Source organism: Lissotriton helveticus, chromosome 12, assembly GCF_964261635.1.
Source record: "Lissotriton helveticus chromosome 12, aLisHel1.1, whole genome shotgun sequence".
Taxonomy (NCBI): domain Eukaryota; kingdom Metazoa; phylum Chordata; class Amphibia; order Caudata; family Salamandridae; genus Lissotriton; species Lissotriton helveticus.
This window is the reverse complement of record NC_136073.1, coordinates 696,238,934-696,262,918: the sequence shown is the minus strand read 5'-3', so window position 1 is coordinate 696,262,918 and position 23,985 is coordinate 696,238,934. Positions and strand designations below refer to the sequence as shown.

The 23,985-nt window shown below is 46.3% G+C and overlaps 1 protein-coding gene across 2 annotated transcripts in view; it reads left to right on the top strand.

Annotated features, from left to right (window-relative positions):
* The first annotated feature begins 999 nt into the window (after positions 1-999).
* Positions 1,000-23,985, top strand: part of CMTR2 (cap methyltransferase 2) — a 90,866-nt gene continuing 67,880 nt past the window's right edge. The window contains exon 1 of one of the 2 annotated variants that reach the window (XM_078670865.1): positions 1,000-1,119. The gene's annotated coding sequence lies outside the window, so the exon portion shown is untranslated. Of the gene's footprint in view, positions 1,147-23,985 lie in introns of both variants that reach the window. The other variant, XM_078670864.1, reaches the window with a different exon arrangement.

The following is a 23,985-nucleotide window of genomic DNA, read 5'->3' as shown; positions in this document are numbered from 1 at the left end:
ATGCACCACCTTCCTGCACAGTCCATGCCTTGCAGGAACATGCTTTGCAGCTCACACTGCGGTGCCTTTTTCAAAGGCTCTGCTGTAGGACCACCCGCCAGACAACGAGAAAACTCACAATCTGGCGGGTGGCCAACGGTGGACTTTGGTGGTGTGGCAGCGGAGTGGTGAGAAGGCAGCCAAGCTCCCACACCGCCAAAGTCCTAATCAGACCCTTAAGCCTTACAATAAATATACATCGAATAATAAAGAAGTACATTCTGGATTGCTTAGTTTAGGTGACTCATATTTATTTATTTACTTTTTTCCTACACTTAAGGTCCCGGTTTGAAAAGTCCCAGTAATTGATGCTATATATTTATCGCACCTTAATAAATCCTACTGGGATTAGTCTGGCTTTAAATGTATCGGGTGCGACAAATACCACCAAATTGTGTGTTTTTGAGGAATAACCTAGATTTTGGTCGTTATAGCAGCAAAATCCGCGTATTCCGGAACATGCCGGGCATTTCTACCAATAAATATTGACAGATTTGACTTGCCAGTGCTTATCACGAAACACACAATTGCTGTAAGTGTGGTAACAGCAGTTATGGGACCTATCACAATCCGTCTGCTTCAACAAGGGCCTCAGAGAACTGCTTTTAAAAGCGTCAATATGTACTTTTGCAAGAAAATGCTTACAATTTCAAAGAAATATGCGCCTCACAAAGAGGAAAGTAAACTTGGACTGGGCAAGATCCTAACTTTATATTTCTACTTGTATGGGACAAGTCTGGGGTGACGAATTATCCAACTCACTATAGTTTCCATGATGTTTTATGCCTCTGAAAACTAGAAGAGGAATAATGACGATGTTAGGTATTGCAGTAATGTAATACATGGAAAGCAAATATATCAACAGCGAATGTAATTACAAACAGGCTCGGCGAACCGTCGCACTGAATTGTTCGCTCCGCAGTCCTCGGTACACAACCCCTAGTCTCCCTCCGGTGTTCGGCGCCGTGTTGTCAGCTGCCTGCCGGGCCTGCCTGCCAGCAGCAGTCCTCGTACTCACGTGACCAACAGCGTGGTGACGTAGCACGCAGAGAGATGTTTGGGAAACGTCCGGAATTGCAGGTGAGAGCAGGGGGAGAAAGGGAGGAAGTAAGCGTGTGGGGATGGGTTTGTTCGTATGGAAAGTAGCTTCTACCTTGTACTCCACTGTGCTGAGTTTACCCTAGTCGGTTGTCCCGTGCAACGATTCAACCCTTCTCCTTTACCCCTACCCTCGCGTCCCGTGACCCAGCTTGTACCTCACCCTTTGCTCTCAGCGTGCTTCCTTCGCTCTCCCTTTGCACTGTCCCTTACGTGTAGTCGGACGCCTTGCCTTGCATCCGACGCAGTGCTCCGTGCATTTACTGCAAATCCCGTATTTTATTTGCATTTATAACTCTTAGGACCCCTGACGAGGCTTGTATCTAATGAAACCGTGCACGCCGGTGTTGAAAAGTAATAATTTTGAATTGCATAAAGTTCTGTTCCCAGAGCGCAGCTTGAGGCAAGGAACCAGGAATACCGCACTCCTTCCTGTCGTCTGCTTACATAGCTGCCCAGTCAGTTGTCTGTGAGGTTAAATCAATCAGGGGTTTATAAAGCTCACTACTCACCTGTGAGGGTCTCAAGGCGTTGAAAGGGGGGGGGCAGCTCAAGGTTAACTGAAAAGCCAGGTCTTGAGGCTCTTCCTGAAGGTGTGCTGAGTGGGGGAGCGTCTGATGTTGACTGGGAGTTTGTTGCAGGCTTTGGGTGCGACCTAGGAAAATGTCCTGGTTCTGCAGATACGCGGGGTCGTTGCTAGGGTGAGGGCCAGTATTGGATTGGGAAGTCGGGCATTGGCCTTTGGGCCGGTGCCTAAGGGTCACCTGTGGGCCGTATTTTTGTTAGCTCTATCAACCAGCCCACAGAGTCTTACTGTTTCTTCCCCGCCTCTTGCAGCAAAGTTGCTCTGTAAGTATTCTGGCCACTGCGGACTTTAGTTTGGCCCTGTGTGGCCTGGGCTGACGCTCAGAAGCAGTGTCTCATTTCCCTGCTGTTGAACTGAGGCGCCTGGCTGGGAACAGGTTATGCCACAGTTGGGCCATTATCACCTCTGCTCCCCTGGAGCAGCTGCAGCTCTGTGCTTTATTTTACCCCTGCCAGGCCATCGCCCTGAGTGTTATACTTGGCTGGGGAGGTGGAAGAGTAAGTGAAGGGGCCCCACCTGGGGCCTGTTGTTTGCACCCCTGCACCAGAGTCTTTCCGGCCTTAGTAGAGGGGGGTGTATGTTTGCATAGGCCTCGCTGTGAGGCATCTTTCACAGAGAATATTTGAGAGGTTGTAACGTTAGGGTCAGAACTACTGAATTTGGAAATAGGTTTGAGATCTAGCCTCAGATCAACATCCTGTGATTCTGGGCAAATGGCAATAATCTTCTGTCTGTACATGTTTTAAGAGTCTGCAAAGGCTGGAATAATAATAAATGAGGATTGTTTATACAATAATAAAAATGTCCCTATTCCTTCTTGCCATGGCTTATCTGCCTTTGTTTATTTTTTAACTATCTGTCATGGATCATTAAAGTGGCTTTAGACCACATTTTAAACTTCATTCACCTTATGTTTGTTTAAAGTACATATTGATCAGAGGAGAAAATGCCAGCGTTAGGCGATCTTCTTAAAATTCCTATGAGCAGGACATTAAAATACCAGTAATGCTGGCTAAAAAATAGGCAGGTGGCAAACATAGCCTTATTGGGAGTTGTGGCCTTTGGGCCACTTTATTTCACCTCACTCACCAAGCCAAAAGGTAGTGCATCTACCTTTCACCAATGTTTCTGGCTCTATGTGCTTTAAAATATGTAACTTATAAAACATTTCTCTAAAAATGTGCCTAACGCGATTAGCCTAATGCTGTTTAATAAATGGGTGGAATCCGGGAATGTGGGCCACTTTTTAAAGTTGTGCCCGGGCCGAATTGTGATCCCAATCCGACCGCGGTGAGGTTGGTGGAGCGGAGGTTTCTTTTGCGTGCGTGGAAAGAGATTCCTTTGTTGAGGTATTTGGGTCCGATGTTGTGGAGGGATTTGTAGGCGTGGGTGAGTAGCTTAAAGGTTACTCTATTCTTTCTGGGGAGCCAGTGGAGGTCTTGCAGGTGTTGGGTCATGTGCTCATGTCGTGGGTGCAGAGGACGAGTCTGGCTGCGGTGTTTTGGATGGTCTGGAGTTCCGTAGCATGATTTGTTGATTCCCGCGTAGGGGGCGTTTCCATTGCCCAATCTGCTGGTGATGAGTGTGTGGGTGACGGTTTTTCTGGCTTCGGGTGGTATCCACTTGAATGTCTTGCGGAGGGAGTTGAAACAGGTAGAGGCGACGACGATGACCTGGCGAGTCATGGTGAGGGAGGAGTCTAGAATGATGCCGGGGTTCCGGGCATGGGCCGTTGGGGTGGGTGGGTTTCTGAGGGAAGAAGGCCACCAGGAGCTGTCCCACACGTTGGGGGCAGGGTTCAATGACGAGGACCTCTCTTCTCTGAGTTCAGTTTTAGGCAGCTGTCGCTCATCCAGGCTGCAACATCTTCCATTCCTTCTCGGAAGCGGAGTCTGGTGCCTTCGGGGTTCTTGAGCTGGGTGTCGGCGTAGGATACTATGCTGAGCCCGTGCTGTTTGATGATGGCGGCCAGGGGGGCCATGTAGATGTTGAAGAGCGTGGAGCTGAGTGATGATCCTTAGGGTACTCCACAGTTGATCTCTATGGGTTCGGAGAGGAAGGGTGGGAGTCTGAACCGCTGGGTTCTGCCGGTGAGAAAGAAGCAGATCCAGTTGAAGGCGAGTCCTTCTATGCCAGCGTCGTGGAGTCTGGTTGCAAGAGTGCAGTGGGAGACGGTGTTGAAGGCAGCGGAGAGCTCTAGCTTGATGAGGGCCGCGTTGTGTCCCTGGTCGAGTAGCATGCTGATGTCGGTGGTGGCGAGGAGGGCGCGCTCAGTGCTGTCGTTGCTGCGGAATCCGGACTGGAAGGAGTAGAGTATGGCGTTCTTTTCGATGAAGGTGGTCAGTTGCACGTTGACTAATTTCTCTGTGTCTTTGGCTGTGAACCGAAGGAGAGAGATGGGCTGGTAGTTTTTCAGGTCTGTCGGGTCTGCAGAGTGTTTCTTGAGGAGGGGCTTGACCTCAGCCTGCTTCCAGTCGTCGGGGAAGATGCCGGATTCGAAGGTGGTGTTGATGGTGTGGCATAGTTCGGGTGTGATGGCGGCTCTGTGGAAGATGTGAGGAGGGCAGGGGTCTGTATGTGCTCATGAGTGGGTGCTTTTCATAGTCGCAGTGGTTTCATCGGTGGTAACCGGTGTCCAGGTGGTGATATATCTTGTGATAGGAGCCCACTTGGTTGTTTAGTCCACTCGCTTTGAATTCTGGCACTTGTGCTTTCGGTCGTTTTCGAGACCCGGATGGCAAAGTACTGACAGTTAAGACAAGCATTGGCATAGCCAATAGGTTTCGCCTTTGGGACCTATACGTTTTTAGCCATGCAGCACCTTCTGGGTGCTGTGCCCCTAGGGATTGAATAGCTTTACAATGCTGACACAAACAAGTGTGGAACAAAACAATGTTTGATCGAGCGGCTGGATGATCATGAATGACAAATAATGAGCTAATAGTAGCTAGATAGTGATAGAATGCAGGGGAGAAAGAAAGACACCCCATGCAGTGATGGTAGACATAAGAGGCTGAGACAGGTACAATAGATGCTTTATAGAACTGTGAAAGGGATGGGTACAGAGACAGGGTGGAGCTGCCGAGAGGAAAGAGCAAGTGAGAGATACCCAGCAAGTTGAGTTACGAGAGAAAGGCACTTCTGGGAAGAGAGGTGGTATTAGAGTGGAAAGATAATAAGAGGTTATGGAGACAGACAAAAGTCCTGGGTGGGGGAGGGGGAGCTGGGAAGGGTGAGAAACAGTAAAGGACGACATAGGCTGAGAAGGAAGAGAATGTGAAACTGAGGAAGTCTGCAGTGGAGAAAGTATGAGCGACTGCTGACTTTACTGGCTGAGACAGTAAAGAAAGACCTTTAACAGGAGAGTGTGGGGTATAGAGAGGCTACAGGGAGGAAAGGCGAGTGAATCACAGAGATGGGATACCTGACAAAGGAGAGAAAGACACCTCATAGAAGAGAGAGCGGGGTATAGAGACAGCCTTCAGGGGAAAAAGGTGGGAGCAATGGGATACCAGATGAAGACAAAAGCATCTTGCATGAAAGCAGTGGAGAAGCGGAGTGAATGAACAGGAGATCATAAGCAGAGATGTGCAGTATAGCAGGTTGAGGTGGAAGAGGTAGACCTACATTTGAGGGAAGAGCTTGATGCAAGAGTAGAGAAGGACAAAAACTGTGAGGCGAAACAAAAGTGAACATTTAGATAACGATAGAAGGGGAAGAAGATAAACTTCCCAAGTGAGCTTGCACTCCCTTAGGTTTGATTTACGAACAAGCTGTTTTTATTTTTTGACTACTACAGGGACCTATGGGTCCACTAGGAAATGCTGGACCACTGACTCTTGCAGAGGAATATTAATATCTATTTCCTGACTCTTTATAAGAGCTGGGTGTGCATACCTGAGAGTGTATTCTTCCGTGAGACTGTGTCTGTAAAAAGCACGCGGCCTGGCGGGAACCCTACTAAAATGCAATTGTGGGGCAGTGAGTCAAGGTGTGCTTTTGGTGGGGAAGTCTGACTGACTGCTTAGTTCCAAACCTGGCCACAGAGTATGTGGCTTAGACTTTGTTTAGAATGCAGGAAAGTAGTGTGAAAGGCTGAATTTGAATTTCTCCATGCGTTTCCCATGCTGACGGCAGAAGTAGTGCACTAGGACTTAATTGAGGTGCCTGTATTCAGGATGGCACTGTTTTGTTTGTACAGTTGCCAAATGGGTTTGTATTTCGCATTAAGCATCCACAGCTGCTGAGCCATTAGTCCAATTGTAAAATATATTACTTTTCTTTATCTTAAACAAAGGCATTGCCACTATGGGAAGTAAAACTAGTAGCACATAAGTCTTCTACAACCTCAAGCTGGAAGGCTCAGTGACTGGGTGGGCCAAGATGGAGAATTCCTTTCAGGGTGTCTCTTTTTGAACCATTCTGTGTGATGAAACGTGTAAACTGGTCTGTTGGTGCCATGGGTTACATTTAGATTTATAACACCAATGAGACATGTTAGATGGAGCTGTGGTAGGCAAATCAACATTCCATGCGTGATTTTTATCACTGAAATATTGTGTTTGTAGTTTATTTTTCCATAAAAAATGCTGGAGTGAAAATCGCAGATTTAAAAGTACAACCGTATTGGACACGCTGTTCAATCCACACATTTCGACAAACTCTTAACCTCTTCAGTGCTGCGCGAATTTCGCTGCAGTGCTGAAGGGTTTAAAAGCGTATTGGCTCATGACGGAAATGTTCCGTCATCAGCACCGGAGCACCGACGCTGATGACGGAACCGTTCCGTCATGAGCATGGAAGGGGTTAACCATCTCTGCCCATTGTGGATTGCAGTGTAGTATTGAACTCAGGGATGTGGAATTCTTATAGCCTGATGCCCAGGACATATTGTTTGGGGTCAAGGGCAACACATTTTCATGTGTATTTTGTCCTTGGGGCAAGTAGGCCCAAATCCCTACCACCCACACCCTTTGGCTGCCAGTTTACAATGATGCAAAGCCTTCATTATTAGGGTGAGCGCTTTAAGTAAATGTAGTGAGCTCAGACTGCACTACTGACAGTAGTTCCAGTATAAAAATGGGTACACACATTTTCAATGTTTAGCAATATGAGGCTATGTATACTGCTCCCAGAATGCTCTCTGATTAGATGTAAATATTTGCAGAAGCTTGAAAGCAAGATTGATGATTCTTTGCTTTCAAAATAAAATCTTAACAAAAAAAATGCAAAAACATTTCACTAAACTGCTGTAACATTTTAGGTATCCTTTCTTTGCATCATCATTTATTAAAATGTGTTGATGTATGATTGTATTTCCCAAACATATTCATAATAGAAAATCAGTGTAACCAGTTTTAGTATGATTATGGGAAACAGAAAAATAAAGAAGCATTGGTAAAGCCAGTGAGTCTGAACTTGTTGGGCAGCCTTTTTTTTATTTTTTTTTATGTGCGACTTGTTTTGGCATGGCGTTTGCAAAACCTTATTGGTGTGGGAGCTGCAGGGCCCTCACCATTATAACAAAAATCGGAAAAAGCTAAAATTATTCTGGTCTCAAAAAGCACACATTGCCACAGTAGTTCTGGGCACTGAACAAAACAACTGTGTGTCGATATGCTCCTTGTGAAAGAACAGAATGCTGCCACTCACAGTGAGGCTAGCTGATAGAATTTTAATAAACAACAAAAGGTCATGGTTAACCAGAGACCTAATTACGGGCCCAATTATTAAATAAATTCTCAAAAGTTCACCCATGTCCTTGCATTAAGTGCAGGTATCCGACTTTCGTGAATTCGCAAGACTTTGCAGAAGTAGGCCAAGAAATAGTACACCTAGAAAATATTTGTGAACCGCGTTTTAGCATGAGCAGATATTCAGGTATATGTTTGCTCATGCAAAAATCTGAGTGTCTGCAAGTTCACTTTCCCTCCAACTACTTTTTTCCCCACCCTGGAAGAACTTTTATGTCTGCCATTGTCGAGTAAATCTCCAACCGTTCTCACTATGGGAAGAGATTAGAGAAGAGTTGGTGAAAATCCTTAAAACATGCATGTTAGTAGGTTTGCACAGGCTCAAAAGGGCATTCCAAACCTGTAACTGTCCCTACTATAGAAGGAGCCCTGGCATAATCAGAGAGGCTATTTCAGAGTTCTTATATAATGAGACTGCTACCATAATTTGTACATTAATGAGGGAGAAGCAGGAAATAAGAATAGGTCGCCCTCCTTAAACAAGTAATCAAGACACAAACTCAACGTGTCTGATTCTGAGACCTAGTTTATGAGAATGGCTTCTGGCCAGTGCGGTCAGAAAAAAGCCAAAAGAAAGAAAAATTCCTTTCTTGAGTCCCCTCACTCACCAGGGTTTCCCCACGGTGACATGCTTCATCATTGGTGCCATCCCAGCTCTCTATGAACTGGGGCGTGCTGCGACTTGCGGAGTTACGTAGGAGCACTATTTTTGTGGAAGACTGTGTGGTGCAATGTGTAGTGGAGTGGGTGTAAGTGGTTAACTCCTTCGACGCTCATGACGAGCTCAGCTCGTCATGGAGTTGCCATTCATTTCAATGGAAATTACATGGGAAGGATGGAAAAGGCCTTAGCATCCAAGTGGTTAAAAATACCATGCTAGTGAGCCTCAAATATTTTATTCTCGCTCCTAGGCAGGTATGGTTAAAAATGGGGTTGACACTGTGTACCTATCTATAATGAGAAGGAAATCAATGTATGGTCGACATGTTTCGAGCTTCCCCTAGCTCTTCCTCAGGACCACACAGGGACCAGCCCTGTGTTTGCCACTCCTGTATAAACCTTAATAGGAAAATATAAATAAGGAAAAAATAGTGAACGCTGCTACTAATAAAGACATGCATTGAAATAGATACGATTGCTAGTTCTCGTTGTATATTTGTCAGCGTGCTAAATGGCACATCATGATCACGGGGAGGGCGGTGTCTCCCTTTCTAGTCCGATTGCTGCTGGAATTAAAAAATTCTGGAGATCATGTAAGAAATGGATTTTTATTTAAACAAGTGAATTATACCCACTTTAGCAGCATGGAACTCTCCTCAGAGCCAATCTAGAACCAAATGGAGTGTGCAAAGTGAGGCCTAGCCAGTACCACAGACTTGAGGACAGAACAGGACTGGGCTAGAATTGTTGTCAAAATGGCTGGTTTTATGATTTTTGGGGCTCTGGGAAGAAAGGGAATGTGTGTGGCCCCTCTAATTTGCATGCAACAGGTTTGGACTGTCTGGAGAAATGCAAGGATATTGTTCCAAATCCTTGGTTCATAAATAGAGAACTTCTTTCACCTTGTTTTTTTCACACTCCTTGGTCTCCTTACTGAAGGTGTCCTGGTTGTAGGAGTTTATAGAGCCACCAGAGATAGTGAGCTGGTCACCCAAATAAGCAGGTATAACAATCATAATGGATTTGTAGATGATGCAGCTGGATTTGAAGGTGGCGCTGGCCTGCAAAGGAGCCTATGGATAGCCATTAAGGTGGAGTGATGTAGTCATATTTCTATAGGCCCTAATGAGGCATGGTGTAGCATTTAGGATACAAATAAAAAAAGACCAGTATGGCTTAAAATTCCAAAACGGTTTCCCAGATACCTAGTGCAAAATAAGGTGTGTGCCACAGAGGATCTTTGACCAAGATACAAAAGCAAAAAAACTAGTTGCTAATAGCTTGCCTTCTATAGAAGGCACCCTCAAGTCACTGTAAAATTAAGAAAGGGCGTTAGTGAGATAAATCTGAGTTCTGATACATTTACCTTTTTATTTGAAATATTGTGAAGCATAGGTTTGAGTTCTGTACACACAAAGTATAATTTTTTAGGGGTTTGCCTCTGAAAGCAATTGGCATTCTTGAATTTTTCATTTAAACTTAAATTGTTTAAATGTGAAACAGCCAGAGTGCGATTTGTGGATTAAATAGATTTAGTGGCATTTTCCCTAAGCCACGACTACAAGACATTATCAACCCCCTCTCAGCCTTTATGGTTTAAATTTCTTTATTGGGTTTTCAACAGGACAAAACGAAAAGGGGAAACGTGCGTAAGTGTTTTAAGGCCCGTTGAATACAGACTCCATGTAGTGTGACATGACAACCCAAACTCCCCCCACCCCTGGACCTGGTGACCGATAGACAGAGAGAGAGATGGAAAAATAGTTGCTGGGTTACCCTTTGAGGGGATGATTTTATATAATGGCCCTTAGGTGGAAGCAGAGTGGGCCTCAGTCGCAACAATCGAAGGTATTTAGGGCAAGTGAGTTCTCGAAATTCTGAAGTCAATAGGGGCAGAGATTGTCCCATAGTTTAGGAAATTCCGTTCCCTGATTAAACAGGGATAGAGTGATAGGTTCCATCCCTAGTATGTACCACATATGGTGTAGCCAACCGTAGATGCGTGGCGATCTGCCCTGTACCCCAGTGAGAAAGAATGTTTTGTAGGGCCGCACCCAGGGCTAAACTGATCTCTTTGTCCCGCCATGACTTAAGAGGGAAGGCGAGCCGGTTAGGAAGACCTAATATTATGTAAGCGGTAAACCTAGGAAACTCTTTGTCGAAGTGATTATCAATATCTGTGAGCACCTGCGACTAATAGATCCTGAGTTTCGGGCAATCCCACAAGATGTGTAACAGCGTACCTGGGGATCCACATTTGTGCCAGCATTCCGGAGATTTGGACTGGTTGTATCTATGAAGTCGGTGGGGTGTATAGTACCAGTAGGTGGTGATTTTCGTAGCTGTCTCAATTGCCGCTACCTTCCCGCCACAGCTGACAAAGACAGGTCAGCATTCCACCCTCGCTCTCGCGGTCCCGCCCACTTCCCAGTCAAAAGGAGGTGCACCGAGCGGACGCGCGCAGCAGACCCCCAGGCACTGTACATTCGAGCACGGAAACGGACACATCCGCCTCGCTGTACCAGCGTGCCTTTTGAACTAAAACTTGTATTTGTTTAAAAAATATTTTCACACTCACTCGAGTAATTTGATTCACTTGTCTGTGCTCCCCTGGTCTGCCGCGGTTTGTGCCGTTTGTGCGGAGGGGTAGGCACCATCTTAGCACGCTTCTTGCCGCTGCCTTCCCGCCACCGCTGACAAAGGCAGGTCGGCATTCCAGCCTCGCTGTCGCCCACTTCCCAGTCAAAAGGAGGTGCGCCGAGCGGACGCGCGCCAAAGGCAAGCGCGTCCGCGCCAGACCGACGCCAGACACCCTGCCCTTTTTTTTCCTCTATCTCCCCTCATACTTCTCACTCCCTGCTCCTGGTATGGCCATCTTTAAATATACTAACCAAGAACTACGCCTCTTGAATCAAGCGTTTCCCTGTGCCCAGAAGAGCTGTAAAACTAAACTGACTCCGATCCACAATACCATATCTGACTCCCACCTCCCCAATAGACACTCTTAAGCTCTTAATAAAAACAACACCAACCTGAGCATTAGCCCCCCCACGAGGCCTCCCCACCTGACCTGACCTGTTTATACTGCAATGCACGCTCTTTACCCAAGCATGCATTGGACATCTGGGCCCTACTGAACTCGGAAAAACCCGACCTTTATTTCATTACCGACATCTGGCTACAAGACTCCTCCTTACCTGACATAACGACAGCTCTCCCTCCCGACTATCATTTAATCAATCAGGACAGGAAGGATGGAAGAGGGGGAGGACTTGCGATTGCCTTCAATAGCAAAACAAAAACTCACATAATCGAATCCCACCAGTCAGATTGGGGCGAACTATGCATTTTCACCATAGAGCTCCATGAGAAAGAGTCATGGAAAGGTGCCCTCCTTTACCGTCCTCCTGGCACAAAAACACACTTTATCAACAATCTGTCTGAAATAATCGCTCCACACATCCTAGCCACCAATAACTTCTTTCTACTAGGAGATTTCAATTACCATGCGGAGCTAGGGTCAGACCCTCATACCATTGATCTCATCACCAGCCTAAGTTCACTAGGGCTGGAGCAATTGGTCATTGGCCCTACCCACTCAGCAGGACACTCTCTAGATCTCCTATTTTCTAATTCATCTTACATCTCTTTCGACCAGCGATTCCCAGTCTTATGGTCAGATCATCACGTAATAAAGTTTCTGATCCATAGGTCACAGACCCACTCGCCTCCTGCGCGTGAATTCAAACAATGCCGTCCGTGGAGAAACATTCAAATAGTCTTTCTCTGTCCATTTTCCCATCTCCTCACTGTCGGAAACCACCCACATTGACAAAGCCGCAAAAGACTTGGAAACCGCAATCAGCAGCACCCTGGATATCATCGCCCCAACAAAAACTACCAAGTGTCCTGCCAAACTCTCGCCTTGGTTTACCCCTGATTTAAAGACCGATAAACTTATTGCCCGGAAGGCAGAACGCAAATGGCGCCATTCTCAAAACGAACAAGATAAACAATAGTACAAAAATTGCACAAAAACTACATGGATCATATAGCCTTAGCCAAAAAAACGTACCTTGCTAGCAGAATAGATCAAGCTTCTAATTCACAGAAGGAACTTTATAAAATAGTTAAAGAATTTACCAGTCCCTCAGCATGTCAAGCTCCTCTCAAGACCTCCCAAGAGTGGATTGACGACCTATCTTCCTATTTTAAAGAGAAAATAGATATATGTTACAGCCAATTCCCCTCCACAACCACTCCCCCACCAGAGAATAACCTATCCCTCCCCCTGTCCATCACCTCTCTCATGCAATTCTGCACTATAACTGAGGAAGAGGTAGGTCTAAGCTTGAACAACATAAAATCAGCATCCTCTGACGATCCGGCATCCGCCCAGATTATTTCTAAAATTGCTCCAGTTCTTGTCCCACACCTCATAAATATCTTTAACCTCTCTCTCACACAATCCACAATCCCTAAACACTGGAAGGCAGCTACTATCCGACCAATTCTAAAAATAAATCCAAGGCCAACCCAACCCAACTCAACTCAACTCACAAACAGTCGCCTCATTTCCCTTCTACCCCTGTTTGGGAAAACAATGGAATCATTGATTAATCGTCAGCTCTACAAATATCTGGAACAAAAGAAACTACTTGATCCATCTCGGTCTGGTTTCCGGGCATGCCACAGCACCGAGACTGCCCTCCTCGAAATCGTGGACAACATCAGGCTCTCCCTCCATGCTAAGCAGTCCGCGATCCTGATCCTGCTGGATCTTTCTGCGGCCTTCAACACCATCTCCCACAGTATGTTGTTACTACGCTTGTCGGAGATTCGTGTCGGAGGCCTCGCATTAGGCTGGATCAGGAGCTACCTGACTGATAGATCCTCTAAGGTCCAAATTGGCCCTTTTGTGTCCAAAAAACAGAACATCGACAAAGGAGTTCCACAAGGCTTTATATTGAGCCCAACACTTTTTAATCTTTACGTGTCTCCATTAGCAAAAATCATCCGTAACTACGGGTTCGACACAGTGTCATATGCTGATGACACGCAACTCCTAATAACACTCGGGACAGAGCCCAGTGACACAAAAATCAGATTTACCCACTGTATGGCATCGGACAATGCCTGGATGGCAAACAACCACCTGCTACTGAATGCCAGCAAAACAGAAATTCTCCTCTTCGGTAATGCGCAGAAACTTTGGTCCAATGACTGGTGGCCATCAGTCCTAGGCCCTTGTCCACCCTTAAAAATTCAGCATGCAATCTAGGTTTCATCATTGATGACAAACTTTCTATGGCTGAGCACAATAACACCACAGTTTGCACCAGCTTTGGCATTTTGAGAACGCTTAACATTTTTTTTAAGTGGATTCCTCTTTCCTCTCGGATGCCCCTTTTCCAAGGTCTCATCATCAGTCGTTTAGGCTACGGCAATGCACTACTTGCAGGCATCAACGAGGAACACCTGTCTAAACTCCAGAGGTTGCAGAATACAGCGGTCAGAGTGGTCCTTCATCTCCCACCTCGCTCTCACTATGCCCCTTCTATATGGGCCCTACATTGGCTTCCTGTAAAAAAGAGGATTATTTTCGAAACCTGCTGTGTGATTCATAAATCCCTTAACAACAATGGACCCAGGTACTTAGCCAACAAACTGAGAAGGTATGAACCAACCCGACTCCTCCGCTCTTGTAGCAAACTTCTCTTAGCCGTACCCAAAGTGCGCACAATCAGAACTGGAGGCAGAGCATTCTCCAAACTCGGTCCAGAAACCTGGAACTCCCTTCCCTTTCATCTTCGCGCTGAACATAACCACAAAAGCTTTCGGAAACTTCTGAAAACATGGCTCTTCCGGCTCGAATGAGTTATCTGCTACAACCCCCTGTACCCATCTGGCGCTGCGAGACCTATGGGTGACACACGCGCCTAACAAATACCAACGTACATACATACAGACATATGAGGTGAGGGGAAGGACGTAAGGTCTCTCTGTGTCGCTATTCCATCCCAGAATGCCAGTGACGCCTTAGTGATGGGGGAAAGATACAGTGATTTGGGCCTCGCTTGTTTAGGGAGAAAGGGTTTGCGCTACTGAGCCGGCCCACCAGCGCTTAGTCCATAAACAACCAGTTCTTTTCAGATTCTGCACGCAACCATTCCACGAAGACCCTCCGTTGAATGGCTTGAAATTAGCGAAGAAGATTGGGGATTCCCAGGCCACCCTCGTCCGGGGATATATAGCTGAGGTCTCTACGGATACAGGGGCGCTTGTCTGCCCACACCAATCTATTAATCTCCTGTTGAAGGGAAGGCAGTGTCCTGGGTGGGGGGTGCAGCCGAGAGCACTTGGAAGAGAAACAGGATCTTGTGAAGGATCGTCATTTTAATTGCTGATATGCACCTCAACCAGGATAGAGAGTAGGACTGCCAACAACGGAGGTTTGATTTCATCTGGTGGGTTAATTTTTGGTAATTAAGGGCAACGGTGTCCGCGATAGTGAAGGTTAGCTGGAGGCCGAGGTACAGGATTGATGTCGGGCCCATTGTATGGGCAGGGTCTGTCGCAAATTGTCTAGGGTTTTTGGCCGGTGAGTGAAATTAAGGGCCTGTGATTTATGGATATTTAACTTAAGCCTGATGCAAGGCCAAATACCCTCAGCTCAGCCAGGAAGGTGGGCAGTGAGGTGGAAGGCTCCTCAAAGGATGCTTAAGCGTTGTCTGCCTGATCGGGATCTATGAAGCCCGGGAGGAGGTGACTCAGCAGGCCCGCAAGAATACCTGTGAAGAGCTTAATGTCTGTGTTCGAAAGGGAGTTTTGTCGGTTTGAGGAACAGTGCGTCTTATTCTTTCCTGGTTTGGGAATTGCTACTAATGCTGCTCGGAGCATCGAAGAGGGGTGCGGGGCTGCGTCCCCGATCACATTAAAAGTCCTAGTAAGGGTAGTGGCAAGGCTCTGGCAGAAGGCATTGTAAAAGGGGTCCGGAAAGCTGTTCGGGCCTGGGGCCTTGTACAGCTTTTGGTGGGATATACTAGAAATAACTTCTTCGATCCGGATCGGTTGATCCAGGTTTGCTTGCGTGGGGTCAAAGAGGCAGTAGCGGCCTCTTTAATGTATTCAGGGATAGCACCTGGGTGGAGGTCCTGTGCTGTGTAGAGTGTCTAGTAATATTCACGGAAGGATTCCACAATATGCGCGTCGTCTGTTCATTCATGTCCCTCCTTGTTCAGAATTTCGAACTCGTATCTCTGGGCCCTGAGATGATGCGCGAGGAGGCTGCCAGAGCGGTCGCCTCCCACATAAAACCGGTGACGGAGCCTTAGTGCAGCGTATTCGGCCCTATCAACATCCAGTCCTGCCAATTGGCCTCTGGCTGCTTCTAGCTGTCTCCAAATCCTAGGAGCCCCTGTTCTCTTGTGTATGTGCTCCAGTTATGCCACTTGGCAGGAAAGGCTCTCCCTCTTTTCCTAGTGGATTCTGTTATCTGCGGCGGCTATGGCTATAAATCCCCCCCTGACTACTGCTTTTAGGGCATCCCACAGCATAGAGATTGAAACCTCACCTCAGGGGTGTTGTTAATCTCCAAATAATCCTTGATTGTCTTACTGATCTGGGCTGTAAATTTAGGGTGGTGGAGTAAGGTCTCCCTAAGCCTCCAGGTTCCAGAGGATGGACCAGGGAGCGGAACAGCGAGCGACACTGTTACTGCATTGTGATCCAATAGGGAACGTGGCTCAATCTCTGTCTACTGGACCACCGTAGCCACTTTGGGAGTACCTAGGAAATAATCAAGTCTGGCGTATATTTTATGGGCATGGCAGTAATAGGTAAAATCTTGTGAGTCTGGGTGTGATGTTCTCCAAAGGTCTGCTAGGCCCATGTCCCCCCAGCCAGGTCCATCACGCTAAAGAAAGGGTTCCTGCCTGCCCATGGCGTTGTGCTGATCTGTCTAGGTCCGTGTTGAATACCAAATTCAGATCTCCCCTCCATATGCGCCAACCTATACCATGTGCCCATGATCTGTTACCACGTTGCGGAGGAAGGGTTCCTGTCCCTCATTGGGGGTGTGTATTTTGTGCCCACTGTGATGGTATTGGACGCAGTGTAAGGTGTATGCTAGGAGCCTGCCTTAAATCTGTGTGTGCCCCTCCTTCCCTTGAAATTTCCGGGAGAACAGAATCGTTAGAGCAGCAGTCTTGGACGGGAGAGAAGAATTGATAGTGGAATGCCTTTGAGTGAAGTCTATGTTGGTCTTTGGGGAGAAGGTGCTTCTCTTGCAACAAACATATTTGTTCCTCTGAATTTTCTAAGTAGGAGAGGATGGTGCTCCACTTTAGCGAGTGGTTGAGGCCTTTGACGTTAAGTGTGAGAATCACTAGTTATGGTGGTTTCCAGGGGGGAGCAACGTTTCTTATATCCCTGAACTATCCTGCCCTAACTCTGTCTGAGCTGGGGGTACAAATGATCAGGTTGTTTGTGTAACAGCAGAGGTGATATGTGCATGGGCGCCAGGTCACTAGGTCCAACAAACCCTTGTAACAAAAGGCCCTAGTGGCCCAAATAAAAAAACAACTATTGTCCAAAGGAAGAACATTGTCCAGGATGGGTGTCTCCGTGGAATACCAAAGTTAAGGAGGAATCTCTGTGGCCCACTTCCCCGCCGAGCCCCGTATGAAGAAGGAGAGAAGGCAAGTCTTAGGAGAGCAGAAGTGAGAAAGGAAAAAAGGTGCATTCTACATTAGGCAGTCGTCAGCCCGGCTGAGTCTCCCACCAGAGTAACCAGGACCGCCTGCCTCTCCCTGGCGATGGTGTCGGATCCTGGCGGTGAGGACCGTGAGTCCCTCCTCTGTGAAACTCCCCTCTACCACGGCCTTGCCTCCTCACACTGGAGCGCTCCAGGAAAGGGCCTTTCAGGTAGAGTAGGCGACATGCCTCATCTAGCGAATGGAGTTGGTGCCGCATCCCCCTCCAGGTGAAAAACAATGCCTAATGGATGTCCCCATGTCCGCAGGAGTACGACACCTCCAGTTCTCAAAGGTGCGAGGTAACAGGTCGGAAGGCCCTGCGTTTCTGGAGACTGGACGCTGCCAAATCTTGATACAGAAGAGGAGAGTGACCCTGAAATTGTATAGGATGTTTTTCCCTGGCGGCCTTTGGGATTTTCTCCTTGAGTGTGAAATCGTGGACACAAGCTAGTATGTCTGCTCGCTCTGGGATGGTTCGATGATATCTAGGTGTATTATAGCTGTTAACTCCTTCTCTATGGCCTCCCTTTGGGTGGCTGGGGTGCGGTATTGTTTTAGCTTCACTATTTGATCTCTCAAGGATACAATGTTGTGGTGTACGAGAGGGGTTCGGCCTGGCTTGGTAGAGAAAAGGCAGGGATATTTGTCTAACAAACTAAGGAGTTGTTGCTTCTGAGATGCGTTTATTAATGTCCCTATATTAAACCTGTCGTTTTTGGTTTCTTGACGGGAAATTAGAGGAATATCTATTGGGGGAGTAGTGTTGACATGTAGTACGGGTACCTGTTCTTCCTCTGGGAGGGAAGGCTCCTCCCATTTCTTTAGGAGATTGACGTGATAAATCTGCCTTTTCCTAGATCGTAGGGGAAAGAGTACGCTATAAGTGACAGGGTGACTCTTTTCTCCATGATATAAGGCCCCTGCCACTGGGTTAGATACTTATCTGGGGATTGAAATAATATGAGTACCTTATACCCCTTCTCGAATTCTCTTAAACAACTCCTGCGATCATAGTACCTTTTTTGGTTCTCTTGTGCCTTTTCCAAGTGATCGTGTACCAAACCCCATAATTGAGATATGGGGTTTTACAGGTTCTCCACATACTCAAATATAGGTTTTCCCTCCGCATCTTCATTTTCCCGTTGCTCTATTGCCATCTCTAGGAAAGATCTCGGTTTCCTTTCAAATACAAATTCAAAAGGAGAGAAACCGGTGGATCGTTGTTCGTGCGAACTACTCGCAATGAGGACTACCGGTAGGCATCTGTCCCAGTCTTTCCCTGTCTCTGAAATAACCCTGCATAGCATATTTTTAATGGTTTTATTGTAGCGCTCCACCAGGCCATCAAACTGGGGATGGTATACTGAGGTTCTTATCTGCCTGATTCCCAACAAGTTACAGATGTGAGACATAAGGCGAGACATAAAGGGGGCTCCCTGATCCGTTACGATCTCTTCTGGGAACCCGACCCTTGAGAAAAAGAAGATCACGGCCTGGGCTACGTTAGTAGTTGTCCTGCTTGTTAGAGGGAAGGCTTCTGGGTAACGACTTGCATAGTCTACCAGGACTAATATGTAACGATGACCCCTTGCAGAGGGGGATAGCAAACCCACCAAGTCCATGCCAACCCTCTTGAAAGGGATATCAATTATAGGGAGAGGGAGCAGGCGAGCCTTCTTCACGTGTGCTGGATTTTTATACTGGCACTTTATACAGGAGGTGCAATGACTGGCCACATCCCTATGAACCCCTGGGCAATACATTTTTCCATTAGGAACTTGTCCTTCCCGTAGTGACCCCCTCCCATCTGATTGTGAGCAAGATGTAACACCTGTTCTCTACAGGAAGTGGGGACCAACAGCTGTATACCTTGGCCTGTACCTCCTTTCACCGCTCTATATACTAACGCTCTTTTAACAATGAAATAGGGTCCTACTTGTTCTGGCTCTTGGTCTTGTAGTCTTATCTGAGGGTGCTGTCATCACGTTGGGCGACTCGAAACCTCATCTGTGTAGTTTTCCTGCTTCCTTCTGGAGTTAAAAGGATAAAAGGTTGTGATGTCTGCACACTTGTCAAAGCCTTTTCCTCTCGTCTTTTTTCATTTTTGGACTTTTTCTGTTTATCGCCTTTTCTACTCTTTCTATCTCGCTTTTACTGAAGGGGGCTTCTTGTAACCAGGATATAGCGGAGTTTTTGGAACTCTAAATAACGTGCAAACCGAGGGCAATCAGTACCAATAATTACAGATTCTGTTAAGGAAGGTACTACTACTTTTCTTAGATGGTGGACATTTTCTACATCTAGAAGGACCTCAGCTACCGGATAGGTTCTTGAGTCACCTTGTACACAAGTGACACATACTTGTTCGCCCTCCCTTATTTAGGATTCTGGTATTAAAGTCTGGTTTACAACAGAAAAACGACATCCGGTGTCTAACAGAGCCTGTTGACTTTTTCCTTTTACGTATACCATCCTTCTATACTGACCTAAGGATTTTCCTGTTGTATATATGTGACCCTGAGTATACCCCACCTCCATGGGTTCAGCTGCTGGAGTTTTGTGTGGACATTGTCTGGCTATGTATTCCTACTAAGAACAATGATCACATTGTGGGTCTTGGTCCCTGGGTATAGTTGGGGGTATAAGGGGGGAGATGGGGGTTTGTCTGAGGTTTTTCTGTACAAGTCGAACCGTTAGGGAGGCTAAGAGCAGGGCGTGTAGGTTTAGCCTTAAACTCGGGAGATCGATGGAAGGCACAGGCTAGTTCCACCACTGTTACAGGTGTTAGATTGGGATGTTGTTTGACCGAGTTGCGAGCACTCGCTGGTAAGGCCTCAAGAAATTGCTCCAAGTAAATGTTCTCGGTTACTACTTCCATACTAGCGGTATGAGGAGACAACCATCTGTTCCCTAGGTCTCGGATCCTATAGTAGTAAGCCTTGGGATTATCCCCTGTGACCCACCTCTCTTTCCTGAACTTGGCCCGATAATATTCTGGGTCACACCCCAGTGTTTCTAATATACCTTTTTTATATCTTCATAGGCACCAGTGCCTGCTGGGTGGGTTGGCGGCCTGATAGGTGGCCTGCAGCTCCCCCGACAATAATGAAGCTATATACTGACCCCATCTCTCCTGGGGCCAGGCAGCTGTGGTGGCTACCCGTTCGAAATTTATATAAAAAAAGTAGTCAGGGTCGTCCCCCTCTTGATACTTTTGTAGAACAGTCCCTGGGACATTTGGCCTGACTCTTGAACGGACGATTGCATTGGTTAGTCTCAGGTTAACAGTATCCTGCACTTGTTGATTATTAGTAATAAGCTTGTCCTTTAAGGGACTTTTGGTCTCTTTGAGCAGTCTGTGCTTGTTGTTCTATCACTAACATAAATGTCTCTGTCCCTCTGCTAATTGGGATGTTATCCCCTCGATAGGCACAGGCTGTGTCATGATGCAACACAGTAGGACGATCCTACTTCTGACACCACTGTAATAGTGGAGGGATTGACGGAACACACTTTAAAGGTTTGTATTGCGTATGTTTTATTAAATTCAAAAGGAACAAAAGAATAAGGTAAAAAGGAGTAAGTCTCAATCAGTCTCTCAGGGGGTTTAGTTGTTGGTGATTGGTCTCCTTTTACTTCAGGAAGCGTCATGTCGTCCAGAACCCCCAAGTTAAGCAAAAAAGAAAAACAATCTACAGATACAAGGAATTAGAAACGGGTCACTTTTTCTAGGAGTTTCACCGGAGCGCCACCTTCACCTGGCAAGGGGTGTTTGTGCAGGGTGGGAAGCTGTGGCTACAACCTTTGTTGTGATGGGATTCTCTCTCTCTCCACCACTTTCCGCTCGCATGCGCTCCCACATGCACTGTTCTCTGTTCCCCAGGTGCCTGCTTTAATCCAGCGCTCCACCAGAAGCCCCGGGTGTTCTTTAGTACTTGCCTGTGACCACGACCCATCTCCGGGGTCAAGGTGTGGGCATCTAAAGCATTCCTCTCGTCCCTCACGGTGCTGGGGCTGTATCCTGAACAGCCGTCCGTCTCCAGTCCTCTCTGCTCTGGCATCTCCGGGACTCTCGGGCTCTCCCAAAGCTCCATCTGCAGCCTCTCATACTGCGACCTGTAAACCTTGGGAAACATCATTTACTACGAAGGAATTACCCCGCATAACATTTACCACGCGTCACTCACCACGCAAAGGTCTTTTCCACGCGTATGCCTTCAACGTCCGTCTTTACCACGCGAGTGGTATTCCTTACTGTCGTTCTGCCTGTACGATCTGCGTGGGCTTGGGGGGGGGGGATTTAGGGGCTGGGGGGGCTAGGGGGGGGCGGGGGCTAGGGGGGGTTGGGGGGGTCTCCCCCCCCACAAAAAAAACAAGCGGATAATAATAAATAAATAAGAAGAAAACTTTTTTTAAAAAAACGCTCTACAATGCCTCAAAACGAACAAGGTAATAGCCTCACCAACAAGGAGACGTGAACGTCATAATTGAAGTCCTTTATCAATTTTGATAGACGTGTTTTGACGCTTGTTTCCGTGGTCGGTGGAAGAAAGGGCTGATGGGGAAAGACATACAGGGGTCAGATAAGAATCTAAACTTTGTTAATTAAGGTATTATTTAAGCGCATTATGAAATAAAGAAAATAAAATGTAAGGGAATCTGTTGTTTTTAATTGTTTAAAACATCGATCTTTTCCTTCGTACTGCATGTAGCCTATCAGCATCGTTATGTAAATTTAAATGGGACGTGAGATGTTTCGTAACGTTATTTTTGCGGAGTAAAAACATGCGTTGTCAAATGCTGCGTGGTAAAGACACATGCGAACTAAAGTTCGCGTGGTAATGCCATGCGTGGAACTTGTCTTCGTGGAAAAATCATATATTCGTAAACCTTCCTCTGGAGCCGCGGTCGTCACTTCCGGTCTCCCGCCATCGCCTCATCCTGCACGTTGCGCTTGTCAGTCCTCTCTTCCTGGTTCTCACCACTCTCATTTCCGTCCTCTGTTTTGTCCTTTTCAGGGGTGTGGAGTGTCTCGCAACCCTGATTCAGTGAGAGCTGGAGCACTCAGTGGTTGAGACGTGGCCTAAGCTGTCGGCCATGTTGGAATTTCGTGTCTCTTCACAGTATCCTCACTATCTGCACTGCCCTGAAGAACTATTAGGGCAGAAGAAATTGGAAAATTGGACGGAATAGTATTAAACAGAAATTAACTAGGGGTATCCAGATATAATTTATTCTGCAAGGAAGCCCTTGTGAAGATTTAAAAACGTGAGGAACACATAGGGTGATCAACTTTTTTCAACATAATTTCTTGCCCCTCCTGATGTGCTCTGATCTCTCATCATTCACTTTGTCAACATGTGGCCCTAAACATGTTTTTTAATATGCCTAGCGTCACGTTCAACCTCTCAGAGTCCCACTTGATCCTGGCTTGCATTGCACTAAGCTACACACAGTTCTTGGTTCCCTCATGCTCGTGTCATGGTACGCAGTTGTTTAGCACGCAGTTCTCTTTTGTGAGGCAGGTTTATGTAGGGCACTCTCGCCTCTCTGTCGTTTTTTCGTCCTCTAGCTGTTGGGGCTGTGACATAATCCTATCCTGGCATTGTGCCTAACCATCACCACCCTCTGTCTTTCCATGGTCCACATAAGCCCAAATTCCTCTATAAGGTAAATAGACTAATCCAGGAGAATGGCCATCAGCTTCTCGTTCGGAGCGGGCACTACCCGCCTGAGGGCAACCATAGGGGCACCTTTGCAAGTGGAAAGGGCTTCTCCTTCTGAGCATAAGCATCAAAGTAAGGAGATTCATTAAATCTGTCATATTTGCTGGTGCTGGTATAGTTGGATAAAATGATGGGCACATGCTAGTGGTTTTTTCCCCCTAACATTCAGCCATGGTGCACAGAAGCTGCACTGCTGTACAACATATCTCAAATACATTATTAAAGCCATTAGCTCTCATGTAGACAATACCTACTGGCTTTGTAGTGCTTGTTAAAAATATATTTTACCCACATACTTTCAACAACTGTCAGCCAATCTACTTTCTATCATTCATTTGCAAACTCTTGGAATACTGCTTTTTAAACAACTCCATCAATTTGTTGAGGACAATCTTTTGGATACCTTCCAAGCCAAATTCTTGTAATGACACAGTAAGGAACTGATAATCCTACTGGTTTTGGAAGACCTTCAACACCGACCTCTTCTATCTCCACCTAAGTTGTATACAATCGGGGCATCCTTCTCAACACCAATCTGTCACAAGTTACGAGTGTTGGTCATCTCAAGTTGTTGAAGAAATTCTTATCTTACATTGAGAGCACCTGGCACATAGGAGTTGGCAAAGTTTTAATTCAGTCGAGGCTGGATTACACTAGTGGAAAGGGCTTCTCCTTCTGAGCATGAGCATCAAAGTAAGGAGATTCATTAAATCTGTCATATTTGCTGGTGCTGGTATAGTTGGATAAAATGATGGGCGCATCCTAGTGTTTTTTCCCCCTAACATTCAGCCATGGTGCACAGAAGCTGCACTGCTGTACAACATATCTCAAATACATTATTAAAGCCATTAGCTCTCATGTAGACAATACCTACTGGCTTTGTAGTGCTTGTTTAAAATATATTTTACCCACATACTTTCCACAACTGTCAGCCAATCTACTTTCTATCATTCATTTGCAAACTCTTGGAATACTGCTTTTTAAACAACTCCATCAATTTGTTGAGGACAATCTTTTGGATACCTTCCAAGCCAGATTCTTGTAATGACGCAGTATGGAACTGATAATCCTACTGGTTTTTACATTGAGAGCATCTGGCATATAGGAGTTGGCAAAGTTTTAATTGAGTCGAGGCTGGATTACACTAGTGCCATTTATTTAGTTGTCCCTGAAAAACTCAATTAACTTCAAGTCATGCAAAAATGCTGCTTTCTGCCCGCATTTGGCATCTCAAGACACAACAGGATATCTCGGTTTGTAAGCACGCTGCTCTGGTTACCTTTTGGTCTAGAGTTGCCTTCAAAGCCCTTAAGATTGTACATAAATTTGTACATCACTGCTACCCTACCTTTCTAACCTCCACATTT